The sequence below is a fragment of the Rattus norvegicus genome, chromosome 9 (genome assembly GCF_036323735.1).
Source record: "Rattus norvegicus strain BN/NHsdMcwi chromosome 9, GRCr8, whole genome shotgun sequence".
NCBI classification, from domain to species: domain Eukaryota; kingdom Metazoa; phylum Chordata; class Mammalia; order Rodentia; family Muridae; genus Rattus; species Rattus norvegicus.
Genome location: NC_086027.1, coordinates 54,220,211 through 54,238,302, shown reverse-complemented (window position 1 = coordinate 54,238,302; position 18,092 = coordinate 54,220,211). Strand labels below are relative to the sequence as shown.

The window sequence follows — 18,092 nt, the reverse complement described above, 5'->3', positions numbered from 1 at the left end:
ATTCTATTCCCGAGGTCTGGCTGAAGGCTCTCACCAACTAGGAATCAGGAAGTGAAACAATTAACACTTGTTCAATACCTTCCTCCCTTCCCAGCTACCAACTTCCTTTCCTAGGAATCTTGCCAGAAACATCAAGAACATACCCTTAAACTTTGCTTAACCCACTTGGACCTGGTTTCATCAGATTGCAATCAGATCCAAGATACCTCCATAGCTACTCTATAATTTAATAATCACATAGGAAAGAGAGATAAAAGAGAAGAGGGTCTCTTAAGATCCTAAAGAATAATGACATTCTAAAAGCTCCAAAAAACTCTACATACAGTCAGAATTTCGACAATGAGACCAGAATTTCCTTTGAGGTGCCCACGTTCGTGCTCTATTGAACATCTTCTAATTTAGCTTAACTAAGTTCTAATTCTGCTTCTCATTGGCTTAGTCAGAAATTCTTTTCCCCAGTGTGGTCAAGAATCTGACTTTACCCAAACTGAGATCCCTAAACAATTAAGAAAAATTCCTAGGTCAGGGTGGAAGACAGCATGTAGCTATGCCCGCACACCCTCTTCTGCTCTAAATTTGCATATTAGGGTCATTATATTACAATTAGACAAACAAATTAAGTCTGAGAGAACGTTCCTAGATTCTCTTTAGAAGGCAGCATGAGTTGCTAGTGCTAAAACAAATGCTAAGACACCTGCTATAGGAAAGGAATGTAGCACATGATTACAAAATACCTTTCTAAGTATCATTCATGGTAACAGAAAAAGATATATGTTGGGCTGCACCATCATATGTTGTACATTATTAGTATGTATAATCATCACATCATATACATTAATAAGCAATCCGTGGGTATGTAGCATTGGCAAGACTTATAATTGGCTAAAAGATAGGTGCAGAGCATCAGAAAAACACATGGAAAGAGATAAAGAAAAAGACAACAAACAATTTTTTTAATATTTGAAAGAGTGTAAAAATGAATAAAGTCTATAATTGCCACATGAGCTACTACTAAACACTGCCTCTTTTTAAAATTCAAGAAAAATTAAATTTTCACTGAATTTTCTAACAATATAACAATAATACATTTTGTCTCTAATCTCATAGGATGCTTCCGATGCATTTTTTTCCAGCATCACTCCAAGTCTCTGAATCCTAAGAGCAGCAATGGGAATTGTTTGCATTAGTAGAACATAGTCTCATTGGGAAATTTTGTAGCAGAAATACTACCTTTAATTTCCTAGCTTTATCATTGTGTGACACACTCTTGTGTTGCATGACTAACCAAGAAAGCAATGGTACTTTACAAGGCTCATGTATTTCTATCCTGATATTGTTGTGTACTAAGTTTCATGCGGTTATGACTAGAACTTTATCTACAATACAATTTCTTTAGCGAGCAATATATTTAGATACATTGAAGAGGTTGTCACAAACTATGAGTCATAGACATCCAAAATGTGTATGGGAAATACAAACAAATTTATAAAAGAAACAAAAAATGGACACAGCAAAATTTATTGAAAGACATTTCCTATACGTGAGCTTAGCCTTATGACTTGAAACGCTAAATGAAATAAATGATAGTTACCATAAGACTAACCCATTTTTGGCAAAGTTAATATTCTGGTTTTCTGCAGAGCTGGAGGTAGAGAAGAGATGAACAGTGGTGAAAGCAAGGATTTAGCATGCCTGAGATGTGCACCTGTTCCATGTCATGGACCTGTGATTTGCAAGAATATTCTTATTTAACACAGCTCTCCTCTTAAGCATGTTATAATACCTTCATTTTGTGAACACACATGTATGAGGATTATCACTGCCCCAAGTTCCCACATCAAGAAAGAGACCTAGCTAAACTTAAATCTTCTAAAGACAGGTTCAGAGTTTTTCTGAGGTGCTAGCATATGATATAGTTTGCTTCTTACAATGTGCTTTCTAGGGGAGATAATCTTTTATTTTAAAACCTCCTAACTTTTTGAGTCTTGTGGAGAAGCAAATTTGAAGAGTAATGTAGTAGAAGTAAAATTGCTATTGCTAAGAAAGAAATATTTTGTTCTAAATGACTGTAATATAGGAATGGAGAGTAGTAGAAGGAGAGAATGAGATGGAAAATAGGACTATGTCTCGATCACACGCTTTAAACAGCTAATCTTTATTACAAAATTATTTTTATTAAATTTAGTAATTGCTGGAGAAGGTCACATGCAAGTAAAGCAACTATCTTGGAGTCAGATCATTCCAGTAAAATCTGTGTCCTGCCCCAGTGTGGTATGAGAGTGTGTGTGTGTGTGTGTGTGGGTAAATTTTGAACACAGACTTGGTGATTATAAGGAAGGATTGTCAGGATGAGGAAGAAATCAACCTAAGCAAAAAACATCACTTCTAGGATAATTAAACTAGAAATAACAAAGAATTGAAGTTGTATCAACATATTCAGTGGGTCTCATACATCAGCAAATTATTTTTATTAAAAATTTCAAGGATTATAAAAATGCCAACACAAAAATTAGGTAACAAAATTTGAAGATCTGTTCAGAAATTCTTTCATATTCTAAAAGTCCTGTCATTCATTATTATCCTAGACTCCTAAAAGGACTTTGTAAAATCAAATTATGGCTGCATAACACAGATTGGGATATTCTTAATAAAATTTATTTATACCTTAGAAGATAATATGGAGAAGCTTTTATGTCTTGGAACACACAAAAATAGAATTTTAATTACAAAATTAAATGCTTGTGACATACGCAGTGCTGGTTTTTTTAGTAGAACAGAACAGTAATGTGCTAGTTGTGGAATATGTCTGGGTTATACACAAATTCCAGTGTATACAGTAGTCACTGTTACCTGCCATGACACTGAAGGAAAGTGGGTCTCGAAGTCAAAAGTCACTGTTTCCTGGCTAACAGGGCAGTTAGCTTTTACAATAAAAACACTTTGTCCATGAATGGCCAATAAAATAGATGCTGTTCTGCTAGTAATGAAGACTCTGTTATCCTTTCAGTCTTTAAATGGAAAGAATAAAATGTATGCAATTTTCATTCATAATATGTTTTTAAAACCTACCCTACAGTTTAACAAGTCTTTGTTTTTGTTTGTTTCTTTTTTTCTTTTAATGAGACTTCACAACCACACTTGGAATTTATCAAGAAATTAATGTATTGTTAACTATAATCACTGTGGGGAGAGTACGTAGAGGGGAATTCACCAACACGGAGAACCTACTATGTACCAAGTGTTTTCTAGAGTTCTTTTATTTTCTGAATCTTCACGAATCCTTAGAAAATAGATAGTGTGAAATTCATTGTAGAGGGGAATGTAAGCCTTGAATGGTGGTATAAATTAATGTAGATACACAGCTCTTGAGGGATAGAATTAAGTTTTGAACTCCAAGTAATCCTATTAAAAATGGGGTCCAGAGCTAAACAATTAATTCTCAAATGAGGAATACTGAATGGCCAAGAAGCACCTAAAGAAATGTTCAACATCCTTAGTCATCAGGGCAAGGCAAATCAAAACAACCCTGGTCTGCCATCTCAGACCAGTTAGAATGGCTAAGATCAAAAACTCAGGTGATAGCAGATGCTGGTGAGGATGTGGGGAAATAGTAACACTCCATTATTAGTGGAATTGCAAGCTGGTACAATCATTCTGGAAATCAGTGTAGCAATTCCTCAGAAAATTGACATAGTACTACCTGAGGACCCAGCTATACCACTCCTGGGCATACACCCAAACAATGTTTCAACATATAACAAGGACACATGCTCCACTCTGTTCATAGCAACCTTATTTATAGTAGCCAGAAGCTGAAACGAACCCAGATGCCCTTCGACAGAGGAATGGATACAGAAAATGTGGTATATTTACGCAATGGAGTACTACTTAGCTATTAAAAACAATGACTTCATGAAATTCTTAGGCAAAGGAATGGAACTAGAAAATATCATCCTGAGTGAGGTAACCAAGTCACAAAAGAACACACATGGTATACACTCACTGATAAGTGAATATTAGTCCAAAAGCTCGGAATACCCAAGAAACAATTTGCAAACCATATGAAGCTCAAGAAGGAAAATCAAAATGTGAATGCTTCAGTCTTTCTTAGAAGGGGGAACAAAATACTTATGGGAGGAAATACAAGGACAAAGAGTGGAGCAGGGACTGAAGGAAAGGTCATCCAGAGACTGCCCCACCTGGGAATCCATTCCATATGCAGCCACCAAACCCAGTCACTATTGCTGATGCCAAGACATGCTTGCTAATAGAAGCCAGATATGGGTGTCTCCTATAGAGTCTGCCAGAGCTTTACTAATACAGATTAAGATGCTTGCAGCTAACCATCAGACTGAACTCGGGGACCCCGATGGAGGAGTTAGAGAAAGGACTGAAGGAGCTAAAGGGGTTTGCAACCCCATAGGAAGAATAACAATACCAACCAAACAGATTCCCCAGAGCTCCCAGAGACCAAACCAGCAACCAAAGAGTACACATTGAGGGAGGGGTATCCATGACTTTTGCCACATATGAAGAAGAGGATGGCATTGTCTGGCAACAATAGGAGGAGAAGCCTTTGGTCCTGTGAAAGCTCATTTCCCCTAGTGTAGGGAATGCCAGGGTATTGAGGTGGGAGTGGGAGCATGTTCATAGACGCAGAAGGAGAGGAGATGATAGAGGAGGAAAAGGAGATAAAATTTGAAATGTAAATACATAAAATAGTCAATAAAAATAAATTTAAAAAGAGTTGAATTAAAAAATACTATAATCACTGTGCTGCAAAAAAAGTTTTAGAGCTTCTGGTCCAATCTACCTGACATTTGTACCACCGAAAAATCAGTTCAATGTGTAAAGTTCGCAAGGCAGGAAGGTCAGCTTCTGGGGCAGCACCTTGGGGACACACCAGGACCTGGGTGGAGACAGTGAAGACCAACAAACAGAGCAGAGAGAATGAGTCTCAGATCCTGGCCTGTTCACTAGAAAGGAAGGCAGAATGTCATTTGACTCTAAGGTCCTTTTCTATAAGTAAATGGATTTTTTGAATGAAAAGAAACAATAATCAGAAACAAAACAGACACACACATTCCAACTGATGACTTCTCTTCCAGAGCAACTGTGAGTCTCTTTCCAAGATGCATGCTTTTAATTCCACCTTTAATTCTAACTAGAAATCTAACTTCTGGTTAGAAATTTGATTTAGTTTAAGCTATTTTATTAAATCATCAATTAGCAAAGGGTCTGTATTGTACTATTTTCCTTTTGTTTTTATAGCAGCTTGCTGTATACCCCAGCTGACTGTAAATTCCTCCTTCTATACAGCTTCACAATGTATATGCCACCCTGCCTGGCAGAAAAAAGGATTTTTTCATAGAACTATGTATAAACTTTTAACTTTTTTTAAAAAGTTTCTGTTTTTATACTTTTATTGGATATTTTCTTTATTTACATTTCAAAGGTTATTCCCTTTCCAAATATGGTTATTTGATTCTCTGGAGTCTAACTTCTTGAGTTGTTTGTATATATTGGATATGAGCCCTCTATTGTATGGGTAAAGACCTTTTCCCAATCTGTTGGTTGCTGTTTTGTCCTCATGACAGTGTCCTTTGACTTACAGAAGCTTTGCAATTTTATGAGGTCACATTTCTTGATTCTGGATCTTAGAGCATAAGCCATTGGTATTCTCTTCAGGAAATTTTCCCAAGTGCCCATGTGTTCGAGGCACTGCCCCACTTTTTCTTCTATTAGTTTGAAGGTATCTGGTGTGATGTGGAGGTCCTCGATCCACTTGGACTTGAGCTTTGTACAGGGCAATAAGAATGGATCGATTTGCATTCTTCTACATGCTGACCTCCAGTTGAACCAGCACCATTTGTTGAAAATGCTATCTTTTTTCCATTGGATGGTTTTAGCTCCTCTGTCAAAAATCAAGTGACCATAGGTGTGTGGGTTCATTTCTGGGTCTTCATTTCTATTCCATTGATCTCCCTGCCTGTCTCTGTACCAATACCATGCAGTTTTTTATCACTGTTGCTGGATAATACAGCTTGAGGTCAGGGATGGTGATTCCCACAGACATTCTTTCATCAGTGAGGATATTTTTCGCTATGCTGGGTCATTTGTTATTCCAAAGGAATTTGCAAATTGTTCTTTCTATCTCTATGAAGAATTGAATTGGAATTTTGATGGGGATTGCATTGAATCTGTAGATTGCTTTTGGCAAGATAGCCATTTTTACAATATTAATCTTGCCAATCCATGAGCATGGGAGATCCTTCCATCTTCTGAGATATCCTTCATTTTTCTTCAGAGACTTGAAGGTCTTGTCATTCATATCTGTCACTTGTTGGTTAGAGTCACACTGAGGTATTTTATATTATTTGTGACTATTGTTAAGGGTTTCATTTCCCCAATTTCTTTCTCAGCCTGTTTATTCTTTGAGTAGAGGAAAGCTACTGATTTGTTTTAGTTAATTTTATACCCAGCCACTTTGCTGAAGTTGTTTATCAGGCTTAGTAGTTCTCTGGTGGAACTTTTGGGGTCACTTAAGTATACTATCATATCATATGCAAATAGTGATATTGACCTCTTCCTTTGTAATTTGTATCTCTTTGACCTCTTTTTACTGTCTAATTGCTCTGGCTAGGACTTCAAGCACTATATTGAATAGGTAGGAAGAGAGTGGGCAGCCTTGTCTAGTCCCCGGTTTTAGTGGGGTTGCTTCAAGTTTCTTTCCATTTAGTTTGATGTTGGTTACTGGCTTGCTGTTTATTGCTTTTACTATGTTTAGGCATGAGCCTTGAATTCCTGATCTTTCTAAGACTTTTACCATGAAGGGATGTTAAATTTTGTCAAATCCTTTCTCAGCATCTAATGAGATGACCATGTGTTTTTTTTTCTTCTTTGAGTTTGTTTATATAGTGGATTACATTGATGGATTTTTGTATATTGAACCATCCCTTCATTCCTGGGATAAAGCCTACTTGATCGTGATGGATGATCATTTTGATGTGTTCTTGGATTTACTTTGCAAGAATTTTATTGAGTGTTTTTGGGTCAATGTTCACAAAGTAAATTGGTCTGAAGTTTTCTTTCTTTGTTGGGTCTTTGTGTGGTTTAGGTATGAGTGTAATTGTGGATTCATAGAAGTATTTGGGTAGTGGTTAATGAAAAAAATCCACATGACTATCTCATTAAACACTGAGAAACATTTGACAAAATTCAACCCTGCTTCATTGTAAAAGTCTTAGAAAGATCAGGAATTCAAGGCCCATAACTTCTAATAATACAAACTGATAAAATGATGTTTTGCTGGAATATTCTATGTTAACATTGGATTACCTTTACCTATTGGGTCTAGTGTTTTGGTCACGCCTCTTTTTTTTTTTTATGTGAGAGAGTCAACATTGTGTTTGAGGTTAATTGAGAAGACATCTGCATTCTCATTCAATGTCTATACTGTGATAGATGTTGGCTTAGATAAGACATTCAGAGGCATTCAAGCATCAAGAGGCAAAACACCAGGTAAATCATTCAGTCTAATACAAGAGGGGCTGATAAAGAATTAAAGTCACCTCCAATTTCAAGGTACTTGGATAACTAAAGTACAAGCAAGAAAATGGCCCCCCTCCACCACAAGCCCTGCAACTGTCTCTTGGGATTCTTGCTCATTCTTTTATTTTTTTTCTTTTTCTTTCTTTCTTTCTTTCTTTTTTTTTTTTTTTGGAACTGGGGACCAAATCCAGGACCTTGTGCTTGCTAGGCAAGCGCTCTACCACTGAACTAAATCCCCAACTTCTTGCTCATTCTTATTTCCATGGTATATATTCCCAGAAAGACTATTTGATAAACCCAATGGGGAGTGAAAACATGAATAAACTATGAATAATCCAAATGTTATTATTCAAACGTTTTTAACAGTGAATAATCCAGATCTCTAGTTTTCTAAAACTACTTCCCCATGCCTAAATAGTTTCATAAATAACTCTCTTGTATTATAAGAGTGGGGGACAGGCTGCTTGTCAGAAAGAAATATGAGAAAGCAGGAAAAAGAAAGACAACCTAATTCTTCAAATAAAACCCAGAGTTTATAAAAAAAAAGTTGTGAATTACGAAAGCAGATTAGCCATTTCATAATATACAAACAATTAATTCTTAAGACATTTTGTTAAAAGTCAACCATCATTATAAAAACTTTGTAAATATCTCCAATAATTCTCACAACAGTGCTATCTAAGTAGGTCTTCTAATTGCTCAATTATACAAGCAAGGACATAGAGGTTAAGAAATTCATTTAGAGAAATTAAAGTAGTAAAAGATTCAGAATCATTTTCTGATTGTTCTAAGTTTCCAAAAAGCATTTATTAATAAGATAAAACTGAAACAAACAAGACTAATGGTAACCTATATATGTTCACCTTTTAAAGAAGGTATTAGAAGATGTTTTTATAGTGTATAGAGTATGATTTGCCTTGCAAGGAAAACCCAGGTTTTACTCAGAATTTACATACAAGCTAGTTACATTTGTATTCTAGGTACTAAATAGTCAGAGACAAACTGACTTTTCTGACCATCCTGCCTTGTGCATTTCAAACTAATGAAAGATCCATCTTCAGAATATGATAAAGAGTGTTCCTGGGGTAAAATAAACACAGGAAGCTGTTTCCTCCATAGGCACAAATGTCTGAGTCCACAGGCAAACATACACACACACACACACTCTTATGGTTCATTCTTTCGCACCTCATTTTATAAACTACTAAATATGTTCTATGAAAGCTAACGGCCTTACTTATGGCTCCAGAACTCAAGTAGACTAACAATATTTGCCTGTCATAATTAAAAATAAGATGTTAAAAATAATAACAGTGAAAATCTGTCACACTTCTTTAGGGATAATGTATCATGTTTATGTAGTAAAACTGTTTTCTTCAAAGATTCTAAGTGGTAGAAAATTAATTGTGACCTTTAGGTATGAATTTAAAATATCACCAACCTTTCTTTTAATCCTGAGTCCATTATTTTGCTTTCAGCAAAAAAGAATCTATCCTCTGTAATTATTGTTGGAAGAAAAATTATACTGGCATTTTAAAATTGAAAGAACATTCCTATTAGCTGACATTTGATATTTTTCACTCAGATTTTTTCAAAGTATGCTTTTTTAATGTTTTTGAAAACTAATACTCTTGAACTGTCAACACATCATTGTAAAGTCTGATTTAAAATGTCTGTTTGCTCAGTAAACAGAAGCCATTTTAGATCTTTTGTCTTGTTAATCTTACAAAACTCTCTTGGTCTTGGTCTTATAGCCTCAAGGAAATGATGTCTGGCATATGCAGTAAATATGCTTCTTTGAAAAGCAGAGCCAGCAGAAAACTCAGTGTCCCTCCCACACATTAAAGCAGGGTTGTGTGGAAGGTGACTCATAGGCTTCAGGCTGTTGTATTAATATTTACTTTTTTGTTTTCAAACTTAATTTTATAAAAAAATTATAGCCTTTTTGTCTTTTTCTTTCAGATATCTTTCTGGAAGATTCACTGTACATATAGTCTCTATGCAAATACCCCTAAAGGTGTCACTCTATATGCCAGGTTATTAGTAGAGCCCATGTCTGTGGAACAGTCTGCTAACAGTGGTCTTGTCTCCCAGCACTGGGGGATTTGAAAAAGAACCAACATGGATTAAACCCCAGATTCAAAACAAAGAAGATGAGCTAACCTAAACATTTAGCCTCCTCAACCTCATCTGCTCCAACTTTAAAAGTTAAAGTAATCACTTAGTTTTTAATTATCGTTCAATGAAAGATCATGTTAATGGGCTTAAAAAGACTTGATAAATAGCTACCACTGTGCTGGTTGGATTTTGTCAACTTGACATGAATTAGATACCTGGAAAGATGAGTGAGGAACTGCTTCCCCCAGATTCGCCTATGAGTGTGCCTTTGAGGACAGTCCTTTAGTTGCTACTTAGCATAGGAGCGTCCAGCCTACCATGGACAGCACCATCCCTAAGTGGCTAAGTCTGAGCTGTATAAGCAAAGTAGCTGAGTGGTGAGGAAGTGAGCAAGCCAGTAAGCTGTGTACCTCCCAGTTCTCTGCTTCAGATCCCACCTCCTGGTTCCTACCTTACTTCTTCAAAGACGGGGTGTGATCAGGAAGTAGTGAAACTCAAACAAATGCTCTCTCTCTGTGTAAGTTGTGCTTCATCACAGCAACAGAGGATGTAATTAATACAACTGCTTGGGTTTACTCTGAGATTGTACTATCCCACACAGAAATGAATTATTGGAGGATCAAAATATTGTCTTACACAATACATGGACTGACCCTGGACTCTGACCTCATAGGTAGCAATGAATATCCTAGTAAGAGCACCAGTGGAAGGGGAAGCCCTGGGTCCTGCTAAGACTGAACCCCCAGTGAACTAGATTGTTGGGGGGAGGGCGGCAATGGGGGGAGGATGGGGAGGGGAACACCCATAAAGAAGTGGAGGGGGAGGGATTAGGGGGATGTTTGCCCGGAAACCGGGAAAGGGAATAACACTCGAAATGTAAATAAGAAATACTCAAGTTAATATATATATATATATATATATATATATTGTCTTACAGCTGTAAAGAGACACCATGACAAAGGCAACTCCTATAAGGACAACATTTAATTGGGGCTGGCTTATGGGTTCAGAGGTTCTGCCCATTTTAATTAAGGCAGGAACATGGCAGCATCCAGGCAGGCAAGGTACAGGCAGAGCTGACGGTTCAACATCTTCATTTGAAAACTTCACATTACTCACTTCCAGGCAGCTAGGAGTAGAGTCTTAAAGCCCACACCCACAGTGATACACCTACTCCAACAAGGCCACAACTAAAAATAATGCCACTACCTGGGCCAACATATACAAACTATCAGAAATATGGTCAAATTTTTGTAAAAATTTAAAGATGTATTGAGCAGTGACACATTTGAGTTAGGAACTATACATTACTTATAATATGAATATACATAATAATTATGTATATGGTTATAATATATTCCTTGAGAAACTTTATGTGAGTTCTTTGCTTGGATTGAGCCAGTCAGTGTTCCTGACTTCTCCCAGAAAACCTCAAGATGGCATGCCAAATCCTTCTGTGGGGGCACAAGACCCATAAACAAAGCAGTTCTCTATACATTCTTTCTTGCCTCCTGCCTTTCCTCAATTAAGATGATCACAATGCAAGGGCCCAACTCCTCTAACAAAATAAAGAGTTACAACCATGTTTACCTCAAAAAAGATTAAATAAAAATCCCCCAGTATAAGGAGTTCCTCTGTCTTCTCCACCAAAAGTCCTATAGAACAAATGTTGAATTAAAAGGAGCATGGATATTTACAGGTGCACATTCAAGTTGTCAATAAACTTTTGTGTGCGTAGGTTTTAAATCTACCTTATTTCTTACAAATACAAAATGGTCATGTAACAACACAGCTACGATAATTGTAGCTCTGATATAAATGATATAGATGGTAAACTGAAGACCGAAGTTTCCAGGTTGATATACTATGACATTGAAATAAATCTTTGTAGGGATATAAAGTTTTCAGTAGTATAGCCATGCCTTGTATATTCCTAGGGATGAAAAGGAGAACCACAGAGCAACTTTTAACCTAGCCTCCTAGCCTACATGCTTAGACAACTTAGATGTTAGTGTGTGTGTGTGTGTGTGTGTGTGTGTGTGTGTGTGTTGGGGGGTATCTTAGCAGCTTTTCAGTGCATGATTTATGACAACTTCTTTTATCTTGGAGCAGAAACAAGTTTATGAAGAGAATGGACACATATTTAGTCTTCTAGATTAGAGCAGCTGAGATCAGGAATGCAAAATCTTTTTAGCATGACTATATAAATAACATTTAATCTAATGGACATGGACATATTTTATTACTTCAAAAATAATGACTAAAGTAACAGAATGCAAATTGCCTCTGTAAGCTATTTATACTATCAATTAAAGAATGGGAGAAAAACATCTAAAATAGGAAACGAGTAATTAAATTCTCACAATTGAAATATTGAATAATATAGGTCGTTTAAAAACATCGTTAAATCATCTCTTGTCAAGTCAAATATGGGCGCTTTTGTTGGCAAATGTGTACAATGGCTTAAATATAAGTAGTCATATCATAGTTTTAGCTTTAGTACTGATAATTCATTTTAAATATTAAAATAAATGTCCTACTTTTCATTTATAAAATAAAAAGAAGTATTCAGGTCAGAGAGGATTAAGACATGCTAAGTAATCAGAATTTCTACTGAGATTCACCTGTCTGCTTTCTTGTCCTTGGAGAACAGGGAAGAGTCTGAGTCATGCTGTTACACAGTACCTTTCACGCTCCACATGAAGCCAGATCCAGGCTGAAGGAAAGAGAAAATGTGGGGGTAGGGGCTGCTTTAAGATCATCTTTAGATAAAATGTTCTCCCTTATTCAAAAGAAGTAGTCCAGTCCAGAACTTCAGAATATAACAGTTTTACATGAGAGGCTGAACTGACATTTACGTTCCTGTGTAATGTAGTTTTCACACATTTTACACATTTGTAAAAACCCAATGATCATCACACAGTCTTAACCTACTCTCACGTGCTCTATCCCAGACCCACATTGCTCTCACTGGTGGATCTGCTTTCAAAGAAATTTCAGAATCATTTTTATTACCTTGCAAACACCCTTGAGCAAACAAACTTTTTGAGGTTATGGTACAAACATGCATTTATGAAAAGAGAATTGTTTACAGAAAAAAGAATGTAGTGCCCAGAACATCTAGGTAGTTACCAGAAAACCTTCACTTATCTTTAAGGCAGCTCAAATATGTATTGCCTCTTTTATTCAAGTAGTGAATATCACAAACCAAGGAGTAGTGATTCACTTTGCAGTTAGGGCATAAAAACAACTCCCACCTTCACTGTCCTGCAACGAAACATGCTGAGAAAAAGCAGTGGGGAGAAAAGTTGGCCAACATGGTGAACGAGATCCCTATATGCAGTGTAACTAAGTGAACAAGACTGGATGCAACTCTGCCCTTTCTGAGGATGAAAGTGCCTTACTTACTTGGCTACTAGGTAGAATGATGAGAATAGTGGTCCACTTCCTGTACAGTAGTGTTTCTCAAGCTTCCTAATACTGTGACCCTTTAATAAAACACCTCATGGTAATCCCAACCATAAAAATTGTTTTCATTGCTACTTTGTAACTGTAATTTCTATCATTATGAATCATAATGAAACACCTGTGTTTCTAATGGTCTTAGGTTACCTCTGTTTAAGGGTCATTTGACCCCAAATGGTTTTGACCCACAGGTTGAGAAATAGCTGCTATAGAAAATTCATATAGGTTCCTAAGAATAAGAATATGTCTAAAGAACATAAAACTTGAAGAAATCTGCTATTGTATATTTCTCACTGTTGCATAAAGTCTGGATCTCTGATGGTTTTTAAGCCCAAGCTCACTGGACACTGCAGATCTTTGCTACTGCTGGTATTTTACATTTATATTTTATAGTAACATTCCAACAACCCATTCTTTGCAGATAATTAGGCTAAAGCATTCTGAACTAAATCCATCTAGTCCTGGGTTTCTTTACTTTTTTCTTTTTCTTTTTGGTTGGAAGGTTTTTAATGACTTCTTCTGTTTCTGTATGTGATGTGGACCTGTCCAGAAAGTTTACCTGCTCTTGATTTAACTTTGGTATGTGGTATCTGTCTAGAAAACTAACTATTTCATCTAGATTTTCCAGTTATGTTGAGAAAAGGTTTTTGTAGTAGGATCTGATGATTTTTTTTAATTTCCTCCATTTCTGTTGTCATGCCTCCTTTTTCATTTCTGATTTTGTTAATCTGGATACTGCCTCTGGGCCCTTTAGTTAGTTATCTATCTTGTTGATTCTCTCAAAGAACCAGCTTTTGGTTTTGCTGTTTCTTTGTATTGTTCTCTTTGTTTCACTTGGTTGATTTTCACCCTGCGTTTGACTGTTTCCTTCCTTCTACTCCTTTTGGGTGAGTTTGTTTCTTTTTGTTCTAGAGCTCTCAGGTGTGCTATTAAGTTGCTAGGGCAAGATCTCTCCAGTTTCTTTACCAGTGCACTTAGTGTTATGAATTTTCCACTTAGCACTAGTTTTACTGTGTCCCATAAGTTTGGGTATGATATGTCAACATTTTCATTAAATTCCAGGAAGTCTTTAATGTCTTTTTTATTTCATCCTGGACCAAATTATCATTGAGTAGAGAGCTGTTCAGTTTCCACATGTATGTGGGTTTTCTGCTGTTTGTTCTGTTATTGCAAACCAGCTTTAGGTCATGGTGGTCTGATAGGATGCATGGGATTATTTCAATCTTCTTGTATCAGTTGAAGATTGTTTTGTGACCAATTATATGACCGATTTGGAAGTGCTGAAAAGAGGTGTATTCTTTTGTTTTAGGGACAAATGTTCTGTAAATATCTGTTAAATCCATTTTGTTCATAACCTCTATTAGCTTCACTGTGTCTCTGTTTAGTTTTTGTTTCAATGACCTGTCCACTGGTGAGTGTGGGGTGTTGAAGTCTCCCACTATTACTGTGGAGAGTTCAACTTTAGTAAAGTTCCTTTTATGAATGTGGGTGTCCTTGCATTTGGGGCATAGATGTTCAGAATTGAGACTTTCTCTTAGTGGATTTTCCCTTTGATGAATATGAAGTATCCTTCCTCATTATGCTTGATAACTTTAGGTTGAAAGTCTATTTTTTGGATATTAGAATGACAACTCCAGCTTGTTTCTTGGGACCATTTGCTTGGAACAACTTTTTCCATCCCTTTACTCTGAGGTAGTTTCTTGTGTGCAGCAAAATGCTGGATCTTATTTGCATATCCAATCTGTTAGCTTATGTCTTTTTATAGGTGAGTTGAGTCTGTTAATATTGAGAGATATTAAAGACAGATGAATGTTGGCCCCTTTTATATTTGGTTTTGTAGGTAGCTTTCTGTGCTTGTGGGTCTCTCCTTCTGGCTTTGTTGTGAGATGCTTAATATCCTGTCTTCCTTGTATTGGAGTTTTCCTCCTAAGATCCGCTGTAGGGCTAGATTGGTAGACAAATACCACTTGAATTTGGTTTTGTCCTGGAATATTATAGTTTCTTCATCTATATTGATTGAGAGTTTTGCTGGGTATACTAGCCTCAGCTGACATTTGTGTTCTCTTAGAGTCTGCATGACCTCTGACCAGGTTCTTCTGGCTTTCATAGTCTCTGTTTAGAAGTCTGATATAATTCTGATAGGTCTGCCTTTGTATGTTACTGGGCCCTTTCCTTTGCAGCTTATATTATTCTTTCTTTGTTCTCTGCATTTATTGTTTTGATTACTTTGTGATAAGAGGATTTTCTTTACTATTCCCATTTGTTTGGTGTTCTGTAGGCTTCTTGTAACACATCAAAATCATCATTCACCACGATCAAGTAGGCTTCATCCCAGGGATGCAAGGTCGGTTCAATATATGAAAATTCATTAACATAATCCACCATATAAACAAACTCAAAGAAAAAAATCACATGATCATCTGCTTTGATACACAAAAAAAAATTTTAAAAAACACACCCCTTCATATTTAAAGTATTGGAGAGATCAGGAATGAAAGTCCCATACCTAAAGATAATAAATAATAAATGCAATTTTCATCAAACCAACACCCAACATTAAATTAAATGGAGAGATACTTAAAGCAATCCCACTAAAATCAGAGACAAGAAAAGGATGCCTATTCTTCCTATATCTATTCAATATAGTACTCAAAGTACTAGTTAGAACAATAAAACAGCAGAAAGAGATCAAGGGGATACAATTCGGGAATGAAGAATTAAAGGTATCACTATTTGCAGATTATATGAAGTAAACATAAGTGCCCCCAAGAATTCTACCAGAGAATTTCTCCAGCAGATAAGCAACTTCAGCAAAGTGACTGGATATAAAATTAACTCAAATAAATGAATAGTCTTCCTTTATACAAATTGTAAACAGGCTGAGAAAGAAATTAGGGAGATAACTCCCTTCACAATAGCCATAGATAATAAAAATTATCTTGGGGTAACTTTAACCTAACAAGTGAAAGATCTATATGATAAGAACTTCAAGTCTCTCAAGAAGGAAATCAAAGAAGAACTCAGAAAATGGAGAGATCTCCCATGCTCATGGTTTGGCAAAATTAACATAGTAAAAATGGCCATCCTACCTAAGGTGATCTATAGCTTCAATGCAATACCCAACAAAATCCCAAGACAATTCCTCAGAGAAATGGAAAGAGCAATTCTTAAATTCTTCTGGAGGCAAACAACCCAGAATAGTGAAAACAATTCCTAACAATAAAAAAAGACTGGTGGAATCACTATCCCTGACCTGGAGCTCTACTACAGGGCTATAGTGATTAAAAAAAGAAAACAAAAAACTGCATGGTATGGGTACAGAGACAGACAAGCTGATCAATGGAATAGAATTGAAGACCCCCCAAAAAAAATCCACACACCTGCCTCCACTTGATCTTTGACAAAGAAGCTAAAAATATACAACGAAAAAGAAAAAGCACCTTCAATAAATGGTGCTGGTCAAACTGGCTGTCTGTACGTAGAAAACAAAACTAGACACGACCCTGTGAGAGAGAGACCCAACCGCCTGGTCAGGTGGGCACTCCTGAGGCTGCAGAGCGGAAGAGACTACCAACACTGCTCAGCCCTGCCCACATCCCTGGCCCAAGAGGAAACTGTATAAGGCCTCTGGGCTCCCGTGGGGGAGGGCCCAGGAGCGGCAGGACCCCTGTGCCTGAGACACCACCAGAACCAGAAGGAAACAGACCGGATAAACAGTTCTCTGCACCCAAATCCCGTGGGAGGGAGAGCTGAACCTTCAGAGAGGCAGACAAGCCTGGGAAACCAGAAGAGACTGCTCTCTGCACACACATCTCGGACTCCAGAGGAAAAAGCCAAAGACCATCTGGAACCCTGGTGCACTGAAGCTCCTGGAAACGGAGGCACAGGTCTTCCTGGTTGCTGCTGCTGCAGAGAGCCCGTGGGCAGCACCCCACGAGCGAACTTGAGCCTCGGGACCACAGGTAAGACCAACTTTTCTGCTGCAAGAAAGCTGCCTGGTGAACTCAAGACACAGGCCCACAGGAACAGCTGAAGACCTGTAGAGAGGAAAAACTACACGCCCGAAAGCAGAACACTCTGTCCCCATAACTGACTGAAAGAGAGGAAAACAGGTCTACAGCACTCCTGACACACAGGCTTATAGGACAGTCTAGCCACTGTCAGAAATAGCAGAACAAAGTAACACTAGAGATGATCTGATGGCGAGAGGCAAGCGCAGGAACCCAAGCAACAGAAACCAAGACTACATGGCACCATCGGAGCCCAATTCTCCCATCAAAACAAACATGGAATATCCAAACACACCAGAAAAGCAAGATCTAGTTTCAAAATCATTTTTGATCATGATGCTGGAGGACTTCAAGAAAGACGTGAAGAACTCCCTTAGAGAACAAGTAGAAGCCTACAGAGAGGAATCGCAAAAATGCCTGAAAGAATCGCAAAAATCCCTGAAAGAATTCCAGGAAAACATAAATAAACAAGTAGAAGCCCATAGAGAGGAGACACAAAAATCCCTGAAAGAATTCCAGGAAAACATAAATAAACAAGTAGAAGCCCATAGAGAGGAGACACAAAAATCCCTGAAAGAATTCCAGGAAAACACAATCAAACAGTTGAAGGAATTAAAAATGGAAATAGAAGCAATCAAGAAAGAACACATGGAAACAACCCTGGATATAGAAAACCAAAAGAAGAGATAAGGAGCTGTAGATACAAGCTTCACCAACAGAATACAAGAGATGGAAGAGAGAATCTCAGGAGCAGAAGATTCCATAGAAATCATTGACTCAACTGTCAAAGATAATGTAAAGCGGAAAAAGCTACTGGTCCAAAACATACAGGAAATCCAGGACTCAATGAGAAGATCAAACCTAAGGATAATAGGTATAGAAGAGGGTGAAGACTCCCAGCTCAAAACACCAGTAAATATCTTCAACAAAATCATAGAAGAAAACTTC

The 18,092-nt window shown here is 37.1% G+C and overlaps 1 protein-coding gene across 14 annotated transcripts in view; it reads right to left on the bottom strand.

Moving 5' to 3' along the window:
* Gulp1 (GULP PTB domain containing engulfment adaptor 1) overlaps positions 1-18,092 on the bottom strand; it is a 276,236-nt gene that overhangs the window by 152,756 nt on the left and 105,388 nt on the right. For 2 of the 14 annotated variants that reach the window (XM_039083454.2, XM_063267052.1), the window contains exon 2: positions 12,294-12,385. The exons of the other annotated variants lie outside the window; for them this stretch is intronic. The gene's annotated coding sequence lies outside the window, so the exon portion shown is untranslated. The remainder of the gene's footprint in view (positions 1-12,293; positions 12,386-18,092) is intronic. 14 annotated transcript variants of the gene reach the window in all.